We start from the raw sequence: 16,177 nt of genomic DNA on the forward strand, positions 1-16,177 counted from the left end.
TGCGCGTTCATCATGCCCCAGTGAAACTAGCACCTGTAGCTTGCAATCACGGAGAAGGATACGTTTTTACATCCCCTTTTGGGAACTCTTCCTGAAGTTGTCCCCGAGTCAAATGAAAGGTCACCTCATTTCTTCCTCCGTGTTTTTGTTTAGCCGTTGCGCACTGGGGCGTTTCGGAAGAATAACTTAGAGTGGTGATTCCGTGGGCATATTTGCGTTCATTGCAGGGGCTCGGGAAACTACACGCAGGCAATCGCCCGATTTCCATCGGATACGCGAGAGGAAGATGAAAGTGACATTGGTATTCATGAAGCTGAACACCCTAGGCAGATGGAAAGAAGGGGCAAATATATATAGGCTTCCGATATTTCTTTCGAGTCACTTTTTTCCTCCTTCCCTCCGGAGCCTTCATTGACGTAATTTAGTTCCCATGGCCTTTTTCATTACAACGGGGTGGCGCATAAAAAAGCGGATAAAGAAGTCACAGTAAAGAAATTAAGTAATAAATGAGCTACCTTCCTCTTACCGCTTGCGACCGCGCAGGATTTTCGTGAAAGTAAAAAGAGCGGGTTTTTATCTCAACGCGCCACGAAAAGAAGCGGAAGAAAGGGGAGACGGCGCAGGTGATGAGAAGGGAAATGAGCGAAGAGGCCATTACGGCTGCCGGAGGTAGACGGAGGGAGTTCCCGTACGGTGGTTCCCTGAAAAATTCAACGCTTTCCAATTACTCTCGGCTTGCGGTGTCGGCGCACCTCAACTTGCCCACGTTTTGCAGTTCGTTCGTTTTTTTTTTCGCTCAGTTTCCCCTGTAAAACTAACGGGTGTAGTGAGCTTTTCGTACGATATGCACGCCCGTAGCGGGGCCCCGCTGTTTCCTACGCCCACCCGTCTCCGTTCGTCAGCCAATGCTTCAGTGAGAGAGAGATGAGCAGCCGTTATCAACGCGTGCACGTCGCCTCGGCCGTCTCCACCCTGTACTGGCCACGGCGTGCACTCCATTTTCGCAGGCCTGCCTGGACAGTTTCGAAGCCACATCTTGCGCATTCTCCTTTAGGGAGAGCCTTATCAAGCGCGAAGACTGGGCGTCTGCTGTGAAACCGCCGTTCTTCTAGGTACCAAGCTCTGTTTTCTTGGTTAGCGCTGTTGGAGCTTTTTCTTGATAAGATCCATGCCGCTTCTCCCCTTTTAGGGTCTTTCAAAACACGATTCACAGACCGCGAATCTGTTCTCGATATAACTTACCTGCGGCTGCCATTTGGGGAGCCGATAAATCGGAATGGAAACGAAATAAGAGCTCGCTCTTTCTCTCTGGATTCGTGTTGCCCACTCCTCCCGCAAGTCTTTTTAAGCTTTTTATACCTCAACCCACCCCTAATCGTGAACGAACCCCCTTCTTCTGTTTGGAAGCGCGCAAATTACGTGCGAAGGGCCGGTCGAGTGTTAGAAACCTAAGCGCTCTGGATATCTTGGTGCCGCGAGAAAATTATTGGGTGTTCTGTTCGCACTGAGAAGCTTGTGTGGGGAATATTCTACGCAGGCAGGTATACAAAACTCCCTCCTGATGATTGAATGGCACTCATCACAGGCATGACCCACCGCGGTGCCTCAGTGGCTAAGGCGTTGCGCTGCTCAGAACGAGGTCGCGGGTTCTATTCCCGGCCGCGGCGGCCGCTTTTCTGATGGAGGCGAAAAGCAAAAACGCCCGTGTGTACGAGATTTCGGGGCGCGTTAAAGATCCCCAAGTGGTCAAAATTAATCCGGAGCCCTCCACTACGGCGCGCCTCATCGCCTGCGTTGCGTCAGCGCGTTAAACCCCACAATAGAAAAAAATAATCGCAGGCATGGACTTAATGCTGTCATTCATGTACGTTCATATAATGTACAGATGGATTTACTCCATAGTCTCTAAAACGACGTGCACAATTATGTCAAAATATTTTTCTCTGAGTCCAATATCCATGGGTAAAAATTCATTCCGATTAAGTTTCACTTCTGGAACTCCTAGTGGGTGTTCTTTGCATAAGATCCACGAACAACGTTGCCAAAGCCCTGGACACTACTACGAACGCCCATTCCAGCGAAAAGCATAATCGCGCAAATAATGACCGGATGACACTCCAATAGCATTGCAGGAGGGTTTGTAGCTGGGCTACTTAGTACATTGAATAAATGAAACAGCGCTAAGACGGGACAAATTGAAGGGGAACACACGTGGGGCCCGTGTTTGTTACCCTTCCCTTTGTCCCCTCTTAGCACTGTTTCATTTAACCAGTATCATTACCCGCAATTTCTCGCAGGGTGCCTTTAGTGTAAACGTATCATTAAAGGAAACCTAATGGTAGGTATTTAAAGTAACCATCTTTTAATAAACACTGAAATGGCCTTATAAAACGCTGCGCGTGTGAAACTCACATTTGCTTCTTTACCTAGCAACGTGTAATCCGTTACTCCCCCTACTGTCTATACTTACTGTATACTTTGAGACTTTCTAGGAGCATTCCACACAGGTTTTTTTTAGTTTATTATAGCATACTTAATTTGACCGAACCATTCCCTACAAGTGGAAGGTGGCTTCATCAGCAATTAACTGCTGCACACCCGCACACCATGCACTGGAAGATGCGCCCCAAGGATCCCTCTTAGCTTGGTGATTTTTAATCTGCACTAATGATTTTCCGCCTCACTATATACTGACGAAATATGTAATTTTCCAACACCTTATTAATTCACAAACAATTACTAATCACAATTTCTGCTTCTTACTTCAGTAAGTCGTCGCAACGTTTCATCTCTAGTAGGATCAATACTTACGGCGCTACGGAAAGCCGCTGTTCATCCAGCAGCTCTACGAAACCCCCAACTGTTCTCATTGCTTCTTACTAAATAGTAGAACACGCTGACATTAAGGTATAGGGGAAAGACAGCGGAGTCCCCCTGACGGAATGATAGAAAGTTTTAAGGTGTTTCATGATATCAGCAATACGGGAAAAGTGAAAGGGAGGGTGGACGTTTACTTCCTTTGTGCAAACAGAAAGAAGAGAGCAGAGTGTCAGAGCATGTAGGCCTGAGGATGGCCCTACTCCAAATTCAGTCCAACAGTTTGCGCCAGAGCCGATATAAAAATTTCAATTATTAGGCTCATACCTTCGGATCCGTTAGTCGTGGGGGGCGAATCCATTGGAGAGGCCCGCCGCGCCTGTAGAGTAGGAGAAAGTTACGTCAGCGACGAAGCCGTAGCCGAAAACAAAAACAAAAAAAAAGCATGAAGGGGCAATAAGCTGGCAAAACGAGCTCAGCAAAACCTTTCAGGACTTCATATAGTCATATAGGCCAAACGCTGTGCCCTTTGTTTATATGTAAATGAGTTATAACGGGTGTTAAGTCTATACGGTCACATCGAAGATCATAAGGCGAATTTGGCTGGGAGAAATACGCAAAAATCACTGTGCCTTCAGAAGAATGCCCAGCGACACTGACTGAATGGTGTTTAATTAAGTGTTTCATTTTGGGCCGGAAACGACTTAAATGAGAAAGTATGCGTCATTTTTTTTGCGTTTCGCCCGCAGGATCGTTCAGCAAGCACGTCTGCTTCGCTGTACTGTACTACACTGACGTCACTGCAGACGAGCCCATCTGAAATGTGATTGATAACGAGGCAGTAACTGACGTCCTACTGGTCACTTTGCAATTCATGGTATCTTTTGATGTTGTGACGTCACATCAGCATCATAAATATGCATCAATCTTCTTCCCCATAACGGACGCTTTGCAAGCAAGGGGCCTTGCAGCGTCCTAACAATTGCTGTGACGCGGCTTCTCCTGTGGTCTGTCTTTTGTGGCAGCGCTGAGATCTGTCTACATCTTTCTTCTTGTGTCCGTGTGGAGTTTGCGCCAATTCATTTCGAGAAGCCTGCTTCTTCCGCTTTATTCCATAGGGTTGCATAAGCGAAACCTCCATGTCGATTACGGACGCAAAGAATCTTGAACGCTGCTTACGCCCTCATTTGGATGGGCAGACCCTGCTGGCTTTGCCTCAAATATGTATTGTGCTGTGTATACTTGTCTATAGAGACAAACTTAAGGTTACCTTCATAGGTAAGTATAGTTAATTATAACATAGCATTCGTTCCTCTTGTGAGGTCACTTGCAGCTATGATGTTGCGTCAGTCATTGATGATTTGTATCACCCCCGCGGTGACTCAGTGGCTAAGGCGTTTAGCTGCTGAGCCTAGCAATGCGGGCTCAATCCCAGCCGCAGTGGCTGCTTTTCCGATGTAGGCTAAAAGCGAAAACTTCGGTGTGTCGTGATATCGGTGCACGTTCAATGTCCCAAGCTGGTGGAAACGAGTCCGGATCCCTCCCCTACGGCGCGCCTCGTAGCCCAGGTGTAGCTTCGACGCATTAAAACCCTGAGTAAGACTTCATCAGCCTAGTTGCCCATAGAGATATGTTCCGAGCCTGTGACCTATCAAAGATTTACGTCAGCTTCGCTGGCCCTAAGAAATATGTTTTGATCGCCAGTGACTTAGCAAACTGCTTTCAGCGGCCTTGAGGCAACCTGTTCACCTTGGCTGCTCGATGGGTGCGCGTGAATGGCAGGACGATTCCGGTAACATTTCTCAGTGGAGTATTAAAATTTTGGAACTTGACGCATCAGCGCTGTCAGATTTTGGCGGCTGCACGTGGCGCCGCAATGGCGGTGGCCCTGGACGTGCTTGCTCCGGCGTACTTGCTCCGGCTTGCTCCGGTGGACTTTGTACACTGCCCGTAGCATCTTCACGAACGTATCGCCGAATTGTGCTGTGGTTCTGCGTCGAAAGCGGCTTCTCAAAACCGGTGAGGCTTCCGCATAATGCGCACAGCTTACGAAGGCAGTCGCTGGAACCTCCAAAATAGCGGGGAAGCCAAATTTGGCTGCATATTTGTAGACCTATATGCGACCACAACATATTTATTGCGCGCAAAACAGAGGGCCGGATAGCGGAGAAAAATTGTAGACTAATAAGGTTGCTTTCTTTATACCGCATATAAATAACTATGCAAGGAGTCATTCATTCGCAAGAGTGTCACGCTAGACTTTATAGGTGAGAAGAAAACATCTATATTAAGGGTGTTACATTTGGTGCATCGAAAAAGAAAAAGCATCTCGAGGAAGACGACGAAGGGTCGCAGGAAGAAGCTTGGTCGGCTTGAAAGAAGAAGACAAGGATCAGCGGACGCCATTGTAATAGCCAATAGTTCGAATTCAGTCTAATGTAAAATACACCTATTATTCCTGTTTTCATGGTGTTGGACTCAATTATCGGACATTTCTTGGTGCCTGGAAACCCGGGAAGGAAGATGTCGGGGCCAACAAGCTGGCGGAACGGGTATCACACAAAGTGAAGGCGGCGGCGTCGGTGATAAGGTGTATGAGATCTCGGCACAGATTCCAAGTCTTCGTACCATCGCTCTATAACAAGAAGGACACCAAAGATGCGGACGACGGACGGCTGCACTCAGCAGAGCTACGGTGGTGCAGCCCAAAGGCGACAGACGGCATGGACATACCAGAACGCGACTATGCATCTTCACCTGTCACGATTGCCCTCGGTGGGTCCGGACCGTGACTTCGCGAACGGTGAGGTGAGAGTCGCAACTTATCGCCCAACGAAAGAGACAGTACCTCGACATCACGAGCGAAGTTTTACACGGCCTAATTTGCTGCTTGAAGAACCAAAGGCAAAAAGGGACAACGAAAGGATAATTGCTCGACAACTGTGCAGCAACGCTAAAGACACATTAGGCTTGAATGTAAAGACCAGTGATATATGCTTTAAGTTGAGGAGTTTTATCTGCCAGTTACGGAAAACTGAAGTTGCATTGAGGTGGTTAAATGAGAAACTTGAACCGTTTAGAGACGTTCACTACTTCAAGGAGGAATGCACTACCTACATTGAATTTGAAGACGAGATGATTGACGTTATGCGTCGATTGTATTATCAACTAAAAGATGACAAGGCTGGTACCACTAAACAATGCAAGTTCATTAATACATTGAATAGATCGGCAAATTTCAAAGAGTTCCTTGCACTAACTAAGACGTGCTTCCAACTACCCCAAGTTGAAGAGGATGCTGAAGACGCTCACTTGCCAGAAACGTCACTCCCATCAGATTTTCTACCGCAAGGAAAGGGGGAGACTACTTCAAGTTCGCTTGCTACCCTTCACATCCAAAAGAAAGATGCCGTGTTTTCAAGTTCACTTGAAGAGTCCTCTGAGATGGCCGGAAGCAACAGAGTCTGCTCTTCAAGCTCCGTAGCATCTTCACGAGCCTCATATAGAAAAGGTCCCGATCATGTCAATACGAGTGATTGTCCTGCGGAATTAGGACGGCGAGATACGATACTTGGAGTAAACGGCCAAAGAATGTCCAAAGGTCCAGAGACTGTCATTGCCCATAAAGGACGTCGAGGGTGGAATAAAACAGGACACAGTGGTCGTGGTCGGAAGAGTAAGAATGCATCACGCATGGACAGGCCATTCACCAAAAACTCGAGAAAGCAGCGAAAGGCAATAAACAGCTCTTGTACGGCCGCTAGGAATAGGTCCGAAGAATTTGCATCAGAATTTAAGACCGTGGAAGATGTGCTGCGAATTTCAATCTGGGTACGTCTACGGCACCGATACACTCGGCGTGCCCCGAAAAGACGGGTCCTTGTGGCAGTCTGGACATTTGACTGAATCAACGGATTTGAGAAGAAAACAGTTATGGACATTAGGATAGGAGCCTGTGTTGTCTTTTCTGTGATGGATGAAAGCTCCGAAGACCTGTTCGGTCATGGTTTTTAGGGGAGATTTGATAACTCCAATTTTTTGTGTCGGGGCGGGAGGATGTTATATTTTTGCGCGGGACATTAGGGCAATAATGAGAATAAAGAAGAGGGCGATGCAGGGGTCGACAGAAAGAAAAAGAAGGAAGAAGAAGATGATCGGAAACGATGGGCATTCATAGCGGTCTCATGTAAATAGACTTATTCTTTCCTTTTACGGCGGCTTCGGACTCCTTTCTTCCACAAAGGGAACATTACCCGACGATGCACCCTTCCAATTCCATCAACCATGTAAGAACGAAGTGTTTAGAATACAACAAAGGGCTTTGTCCTGTTTTGAAATCTTACTCCACCAAAAGCGTTTTATTCATTGGACCCCTGTGCCGCTGTAGCATTCCTAGAAAATAAGTGCCTTGTGGAGACGTTTTTAGGGCTGTTTGAGTATATTTTCGAAATTTGGATGCTGTGTCTCTTGATTTATGCCGCGTTATGACTAAACCATGGGAAGTATTGGTTAGCGATGCTTAGCTTAAAAACACGGCATGACGAGATCTGGCAAGTGCGCGCAGGCATCGTAGTTGAAAGAAGATATGTTGGGGCCATGATGGGGACCGGCGACATCGATGGGTGCATTTTTGCGTGCGGTGGACATTTTTGCACTGCACGGGCTCCTATTCCTCAGGCTTGTCTACTGCTTGTCAGACAGCGCGGGCCCAGCCGGTGTTCTGCCAAACTGCAACGGACGAGTGCGGGTCAGAAGGCTTTCTTGAGCTCTAATATACCGAATGAGACCTCCTTTCAGCGGCAAAGGCAACCAGTTATACGCGAGTGACACTACGCGCAAATATTGGAATGAGCGCATCATTGGATAACCGGGATCGTAATTCTGAATTTCAAAATTAAACCGAACACGTGATTGGTGGGCGCATTCAGAACATGCAGAGTTCTGTTTGCTTGCAGAGGTCACAAAGCGGTGGCTTGGCGGCCGCATCCTAACGTTGGTTACGGCACTTCAAAAACCTCATGCACTATTGAGAGGTTCCGATGGGTCTCAGCGACCAGTGACAGGCTGCACACAATTAACAGAACATAATGCTGACTGAAGGGTTGTAACATAATCGAAAATCATTTTTGGTACACGCTGTGAAGTTTAGAACAATATGACCATGCGGACACCCTTGGATATAAATGCTCTGCTCGAGCGCCCTACACTGGCGTTTGATAAAGAGGTTAGAAAATGGCGCTATCGGCGCTCCTTACTAGACCTAATGGGATAGACGATAATACAAGTTTTCGTGTATGCTTCGCTCTCTTCAGTCGAGGGTGAGAACGGACTTGAGTGAGCTACGAGGAAGGCGGTGCTGATACGGGAACCAGAGAATGCCAAATTAACGCGATATCTGCGCTATGATTTGTTGCTTCCGAAGTTCCTGCCTTAGCGCGTCGATGCTGCTTCTTGATTCGCCAGAAGAAAAAATTTGTACACGGAGGTGCTACAAGCGATAAGATGACGTCAACTCCAACGACTCAGAGATAGGCTGTCATCCAGACTTTATAATTTGTGTATTTAAACTCCATCCGCCAAACAACATTAAAAGGCCCTCTTAAAGGTTTGAGCGCACGTTGACAAGAACAACAAAAAACATATCCGTAACTTTGAGCACAACATTCTTAATGGGTTAAATTGGTATTCACAGTAAAAATGGCTGAATATTTTACTTCAACTACTTCGTCATTGCTATACTATTTGCTATACCATTTGCTATACACCGTTGCTATACCATCTGGGCTAAAGTACCCAGCAAGCATCCTGTGTGGATAAAGTTGTGGGACGAAGACAACAAATGATAATTTTGTGGCAAACAAAAATTACGGTCTTCAGGGTACGGTGGGTTGCTTTCACGAATTGCTTTACAATGACACGGCGGGTCAACAAAGTAAAAGCAGAGCGCGCTTGAACCTGGCTAGGCTCGAAATCAACCTTCTTGGGCCCAGTGGCCTTCTCGTGACCACACAGCGGGTGCATCCGTCGGTACGTAGTTTATACGAGGCACAAGTTTCTTCCTTTGTCGCAAACAATGTGTGTGCGGCGGCGCCGTCGGTACACAATCCTGGAAAATTTCGGGTACGTCGCCAAATTGCTCCGAAGTCTTGCTTGCACTCAGGCTGATCAACCTCTGCTTGTTCACCTCGGTCATTGAAAGTGTAGTGAGAGTAGAGAGACACGAAGAGACGCACACGTGCGGACGTAATTTAGTTAACGCAGACTTCCACGAAAGAAGACGGCAAACAAGAATAAACATTGTTATTTTGGCCGAGGCACGCCGGATATGGGATGTTGCGGGATCTAGAAGACGCGTAGCACTCAGAGAGCACTACTCGCTTCGTCATTACGCTCAGCAGTCCTAAGGGGTGCGGGCAAACGCTGAAAAGTCACGACCTGGGGCCCCCGCACGGCGACAAGCTTTGGCTGCATCGTTGTTCGGTGCAGCGTAGTTCGGTGAGTGTGCTGCGGGAGAAGCTAGGTGCGTGAGGGAGCGCCATAAGTGCCGTTTCCCTTGGCGCTGACAAATTTGCGACGACTGTATTCGCTGTACTAGGCCCGTACTCCGAGCGTGCACGCTGTATTGGAAGGAGGGCATCTGTCTCCCGTAGCACCTTAATAGTCGTGTTACGATTGGATGCATACCCACTGCGTGTTCCGTGTATTTGTCGAATCAGACGAAACAAAGCCGTGATCAAGTAGAAGCCGGGTGAAATAAGGTGGAAAGGTTTGCTGACAAAACCGATATGTCCGGTTTCGATTCGAAAGTATTAGAGAGCGCATTGAACAGAAAAGCACCCAGAGGCGTCTGTATCAGCATAATAGCTCCTAAAAAAGTAATTAGGTTGCAAAGAAAGGTACAAAATCTAGATCTAGATGGTAATCGAACCCGGAACACCTGGAATACGACCCCAGTATGTATGACCGACACCACTATGGCTTCAAGAGTTAAGCAGTATAAGACTGGAACTTGTGGATGCGCCGTAGCGTAGGACTTAAAGGAGAAAGGGGGGGGGGGGACTTCGACAACTCATACACGCCTTTCGACGTACAATGAGTTTGACCTTGCTTGGCACATCGGTAAGCACGCGTTCGGGCCAGTAATGGGCATAACAGCGCACCTACTCAGCTGGATTGGCCAGTGGCAATGACAGCTGCCTTCAGAATCTCATAGCCCAATGAGGGAGCGACACCAACGTACCCACTCAAAGCAACGCTCTGGAGCGTTTAGTTGAACATTAATACTTTACCATTCACTACACACGAGAAGACCTGAAGTGACCCCGGACATTTTCTTTAAGTAAAAGCAAGAGCTAGGAAGAGTCCCCAAACACGGGCGTCACCAGAAAGAGTATACAGGAAGCTGTGCGATGAAGGCGGCGGCGGCCCTGGCCACACAATGGGGAAAGACAGATGGTGACAGGCGCCCTAAATGGCCCACAGCTTCAACACTCCTCTGGTTGTCACTGGCTTCTCCTCTCAACCATCGGTTACTGGTAGAACCACACCATGAACAGGTCCTGCAGAGTAAGTGAAAAGTCGTTAGTGCTATGGACCTAAGCAGACCGTTAAAAACCACGCGACTTCGTCCATGCTTCCGACGATGCACGGGATGCCTAGAGTACCTCTCCTAAGGTTTTATTTAGTCTTTTATTAAAGTCTTACGGGTTAGTGTAAGCATCCTTTTTTAACTTATAGAGTACTAATATCTTTTCAAAATGCGGAATGACTGCTTAGTAATATTGGTATCTTGCCTTGTAGCATTTTGTCGCCGGTACTGGCTCTGTTGAGATGACTCACCAGAACTCAGGATGCCTCGTTACACTTACATGGAGCGGTTTTGCTTAATTTAGACTTAACTAAGTTATTATTACCTTGCTTTATGAAATAAACTTGCTGTACAAATGGTAGTCGTAATAGTTCTGGATTTTTCTTTATTCAAATTCAAAAAGAAATTTATTTTCTCCTGTTGTGTTGATGGTCTCCCTGGCAAGAACGCTTTTACTACAGCTTGATGGGACTAGATCGCCAAATCGACAAATCCATGACGACTCTGCCAATTTAATCGTTATACTTAGACTCTGCCAATTTAATCGAGCTGCCAGTCGTCATGAAGCTGCCAATTCAACATGATTTCGCTACTGATTAGGCTAAATTTATCCAAAAAAGGCCCCACGGGGCGGTCAGGCACGACGTTTGAGACATTCCTAATGTCTGTTCTGAAGTCTAGTGAGTTTATCTAAATTTTTAGAGGCAGTTGAACCACATACAAGAAAACAGTATTCACTATGAGGCAAGAACAGTGATTGATATATTAAAAGCCTCGTTGTGTGTGGAGGTAAGTCTTGGTGATGGTGCGGATTACCAGTGACACGTGATAGTTTTGTAAGGACTTGATCTGTGAGTAAGTGCGAGAGCGTATTTTCAGGAAAGGTTACTCCTCACGTGTTGCAGCTGTTTACTATTTGAGTGGGAGAGCCGTTTACAAAAGTTTCATTTTAGTCCAGGTGTTTACCACTTGCTCGGATTCTATAGCCTTTCTTTCCCCATTCTTTACAGTTGTAGTATTACACAATACCCTTTCACCGTGTTCACGCAAAATGTGTGTACGCCCAAGATGCGTGTGTGCGTGTGTTTTTGCGCGTGCGTGTGTGTGTGTGTGCGTGCATGCATGCGTGTGCTTGCGTGCGTGTGTGTATGTGGGTGTGTGTGTGTCCGTGCGTGTGAGAGAGTGTGTGCGGGTGTGTGTGCGTGCGTGCGTGCGTGCGTGCGTGTGTGTGTGTGTGTGTGTGTGTGTGTGTGTGTGTGTGTGTGTGTGTGTCTATTTATGCCTTCTTATTCGCCTATTCACCATACAAAACAAATCAAGGATAGATTCAGCTTCGGTGTCAAGACGCATTAGTTTGCTTTAGTATAGCGTTTTCTGCCTTTGCGTACGCTAAACATTAGGTTTTTGTGACACGCTCCGTCGGCACCGCGCGGAGAGTTTTAGTACAGCGGTTCGTCGGTTTGTCTTTGTGTCACGCTAACGCTTATGGGGCCATCTGTTGAACCATCCGTGAAGCGATACTCACCTGGTCGAACGAGCCCCTGGAAGTTTACACCACAACTCAAGCAGGGGAACCAAACGCCTTCCCGTTAGTATTGAATGTAAAACGTGCACAACATGATAGAAGTATTTTCCTACATAAGCACACTCAATAGCGGAAGCATTGAAGCCCAGAGGTTACTTGTTTTGGCAATCGCACACAAGGCGCAGAACCGGGGTTCCTCGCATTTAATTTATTCGGCTCGAAAACAATCGGTTTCGAACAAACGCAACGTAACGACGTAACTGCTTGCACTCCGAGGCGGAAACACAAGAAGAAAATAGAATCTTTTCAATCCAACCAGTCGTAAACATCACACTCAGTTCATGCGATTTGTGGTGTCGAACAGGAAGTCGCTTCACGCTTACGGAAGCCGAGAAGGCTTTTAACCGCCCAGAGTCGTCGCCAGCGCATAGCTTGGCCAAACTTGGAACCACTCACTCACACTCACACAGAAAAATGTATTTTTCTTCCCGAACTCACTGACACTCACGCTCACTAGTCGCCCGCCCTCACTTCTCGCACTAACTCGCACTCCCGCGCAGTACGTGCCCTCCACGACTCGCACCCATTCGCGCTCACACTCAACACTCGGCGTGACCACTCGCACTCACTTGCGCTCACGCTCACCGCTCGCCGTCACCACTCGCACTCACTCACGCTGATGCTCACCACTCGCCAGCACCCCTCGCACGCGAGTGTGTGCAGGAGACCACAATGAGTAATGAAACCGAACAGTATTAGTACATTACGGTGTCAAAAGGCCATCGAAATCATATTCCTAGATCAACACACCAAAAGAGTGGTGCGTTGACCCACTTCTTAGATACCCCGTAGCAGGAGCTTAGTGACGACGTATTTCCGAAGCTAAAAGCAATCCCTCTATTAAAAACTGTCACAGCGAGCGGCTCCTGTGATGAATAGCCAACATCGAGTACAAGTGCAATAGGAGTGCTCACGGCGGTAAGCCCCGGAAATGGCGCGAGTAGCGAGAGTGCACTCGCAAGTGGTGAGTGGGGCTCACGGCAAGTGGCACTTGCACTCGCAAATGGTAAGCGGGGCTCCCTGCGAGTTGCTCTCGCACTCGCGAGTGGTGAGTGGGGCTCGCCGCGAGTGGCGCCCGCACTTGCGAGTGGTAAGAGGGGCTCACTGCGCTTGGGGCTCGCACTCACTCGCACTCACACTCGCCAGTCCAAACCGATGGCGAGCCTCACTCACTCGCTCTTAAGTGGTGAGGGGGATGTGGTGTGCACTGGTAAGGGAGCCTGCCGACCTACCCGCCAGCGAAAACTTATTACAAACATAAGAAGCACAGTCCACCGCAGGAGCACACCACCACCTTGCACTGTGAGGCGAGCGCCTCAACAGCACACGTACAGCATCGGTCGCCGGCCTGAAGGAGCTTTGTTCGGGCAGTCGACGATGTCACGGAACTTTAACTCATCGCGAAAGCAACGTGCCCACTACGGGACCTATTTAAGGAGACAGGAGCAGTAAGCGTGTTCTGTAAGATGCAAATTACTGCTCACAGAGGAACGAAAGCGTTCAGGTGCTCCGCTCTACTTGCCGCCATGTTGTGAACACAGAGACACGCAAAGGCCGTAGCGCTGCTAGCGCACGCTCGCTACTTTGCCGATATAGCGTTCTTTCGTTTTATGCCGCTAAACGCAAAACCAACTTTGCGTACTGCGCATGCGCAGTGCCACCGACGCAAGGGAATAGTTTAAGCTAACACATGGCGTAGGGCCTAAAACGCTATACTAAATCGCTGTAGTATTTCGTCTCGCGGCTTGGAACGCTATCCTCCCAGGCCTCACAAGGAGCAGAGACCACTACGAAAGTGAACGCAACTACGCAAGCAGTGTAATCACCAGAAGCGCTGTCTGTCAGTTCTTGTATATTATTGTCGCATAATAATATTTTCCTTCTAAGAACTATTGACGACAAGGCGTGTTCAGTTCCCGTCAACTTCAAATTTTTCTCGTAGTGACTTGCAACTTAACGCTTCACTAGATCCAACCTTTCTTGTGCCTATTTTCGGCAGCTGCAATGACGCACATAGTGTTACTTCACAGCGGAGCCTCCAAAGGTACACGTAGTAGGCCGAAATTGGGACGCAAGCGGCCACTTCGACTGCCGTATACGATCTGACGTACAGGTGGTCGGGTGGCTCACTTGGATCAGTGAGCCACCGTCGAGTGTGGGTGAAAACCAAAATTGTACACACCGGCGTTTCGCATAACGAACAAGCGGAGTAAAGAACTGAAGAGAAAAATACGATTTTGAGGTCGTATACTCTTGAGATGAAACAAACAACAGAGAAAAAAAACTGTACTAGCGAACGTGCATGTTTTCCAAAGGCGGGGTTCTATCCGCTTCTTTATATGCGTTCACTGTCGCAAATTCGTGGGCGTGCTGCTGTTAGTACGCACTCATTTCTGTGCACTTTTTGTGTGGAACGGTTTTTGTTAGGTTTTTAATGGGCGGTAGGGGCGCAGTATGGGGCTCATTACGGGAAAAGCTATGCACTCTTTGGCCTCTGGTTTGAATATCATCGTGACCCTGTTCAGGTACCATTAAACTATAGTACCGCGCGCTTCTAAATCCAGAACGTTTTATTTTGTGGTTTCAGGGCACTCGATATTGGAGTTGGATGCCGTTAAAACTCGATAATTTCTTTTTTGTAAAATGATTTTAGGGGTGCGCGTGGTTTGGAGTTCAAATACAGGCTTCGGTGCACGGTCGCATATGTGAAGGACGTTTCCCGCATTCTACTCTTGTTTTGTAATGAATATAAATTACATTACGTGTTCTCCGACAAAATTGTTTTCTACTGGTCTCGTGTCTCTTAATCCATGCTGTACACAGGATAACTTCTTACGCCCTTTTTGGCCGAAAAGGGTGTAAGAATGTTGTCCATCGCGAACACCTTTAAAGGGTGTTTTGGCTAAAAAATGGTGTAAGGATGAAACACGAACACCCTAAAAGGCTGTAAGGTTGCTCAACGCACTAAAAGAAGGCTGTGGGGAGCGGAGCTACGCGTGACGGTGTGGATGGGCTGACAGCAAAGCACGACATACAGACACAATCAAGACGCACAAGTCTCAGTTGACCATCAAGTGAATTGAGCGAAACAACCAACGGGATGGATACGGACAGCGAGTAGATATTTAAAAATACATCGGCTATTCTTGCTTTTATAGCCAGCACAGAAAAGTCCTCTGGTAGAGTCGGTGGGCTTGTCGCAAAAATGAGGTATCTTAGCGCTAAATTAAGAATTATGGACTTTAATTGCAGCATATGCAAATCAACATGCGGATTTGCAAAAACTTTGTAATCGCAAGGTAGTTGTTATGTTAAATCAGTCATTGAACTTTATCATCATCATCATCATCATCATCACCACCAGCCTGTCTACGCCCACTGCAGGGCAAAGGCCTCTCCCAGTCTTCTCCAATTACCTCGGTCCTGTGCCAACCGTGACCAATTTATCCCCGCAAACTTCTTGATCTCATCTGCCCATCTAATTTTCTGCCGCCCCCTGCAGCGCTTGCCTTCTCTAGGGATCCACTCTGTTACCCTTAACGACCAGCGGTTATCTTGCCTTCGCATTACATGCCCTGCCCACGTCCATTTCCTCTTCTTAATTTCTACCAGTATGTCTTTAACACCAGTTTGCTCCCTGACCCACTCCGCTCTCTTCCTGTCCCTTAATGTTACACCTAGCATTTTCCGCTCCATTGCCCGCTGAGTCGTTCTCAATTTAAGTTGAACCCTCTTAGTCAGCCTCCAAGTTTCTGCCCCGTAGGTGAGTACCGGTAATATGCAGCTGTCATACACTTTCTTCTTCAGCGACAATGGTAGGCTGCTATTCATTATCTGGGAATGTCTGCCATATGCACCCCACCCCATTCTGATTCTTCTAATTATCTCTGCCTCATGGTTGGGATCTGGGGTCACAACTTGGCCTAAGTAGATATATTCGCTTACCACTTTCACTGCCTCGCCACCTATCTCAAACTGCTGTGCTGTCCCGAGGTTATTGATCATTACTTTAGTTTTCTGCATATTAATTTTCAGGCCCACGGTTCTACTCTGTTCGCCCAGTGCAGAAAGCATGCTTTGCAATTCGTCCCCCGAGTTACTTAGCAACGCAACGTCGTCAGCAAATCTGAGGTTACTGAGGTATTCTCCATTAACCCTTACTCCCACCTGTTCCCAATCCAGCGTTC

General features: G+C 47.6%; 1 protein-coding gene across 1 annotated transcript in view; it reads left to right on the top strand.

Annotated features, from left to right (window-relative positions):
- Positions 1-16,177, top strand: part of LOC144179623 (frequenin-1-like) — a 672,708-nt gene that overhangs the window by 543,102 nt on the left and 113,429 nt on the right. The window lies entirely within an intron of this gene.

This window comes from Haemaphysalis longicornis, unplaced genomic scaffold (genome assembly GCF_048455015.1).
Source record: "Haemaphysalis longicornis isolate Haplotype H1 unplaced genomic scaffold, Haemaphysalis longicornis Haplotype H1 scaffold_1, whole genome shotgun sequence".
Taxonomy (NCBI): Eukaryota; Metazoa; Arthropoda; class Arachnida; order Ixodida; family Ixodidae; genus Haemaphysalis; species Haemaphysalis longicornis.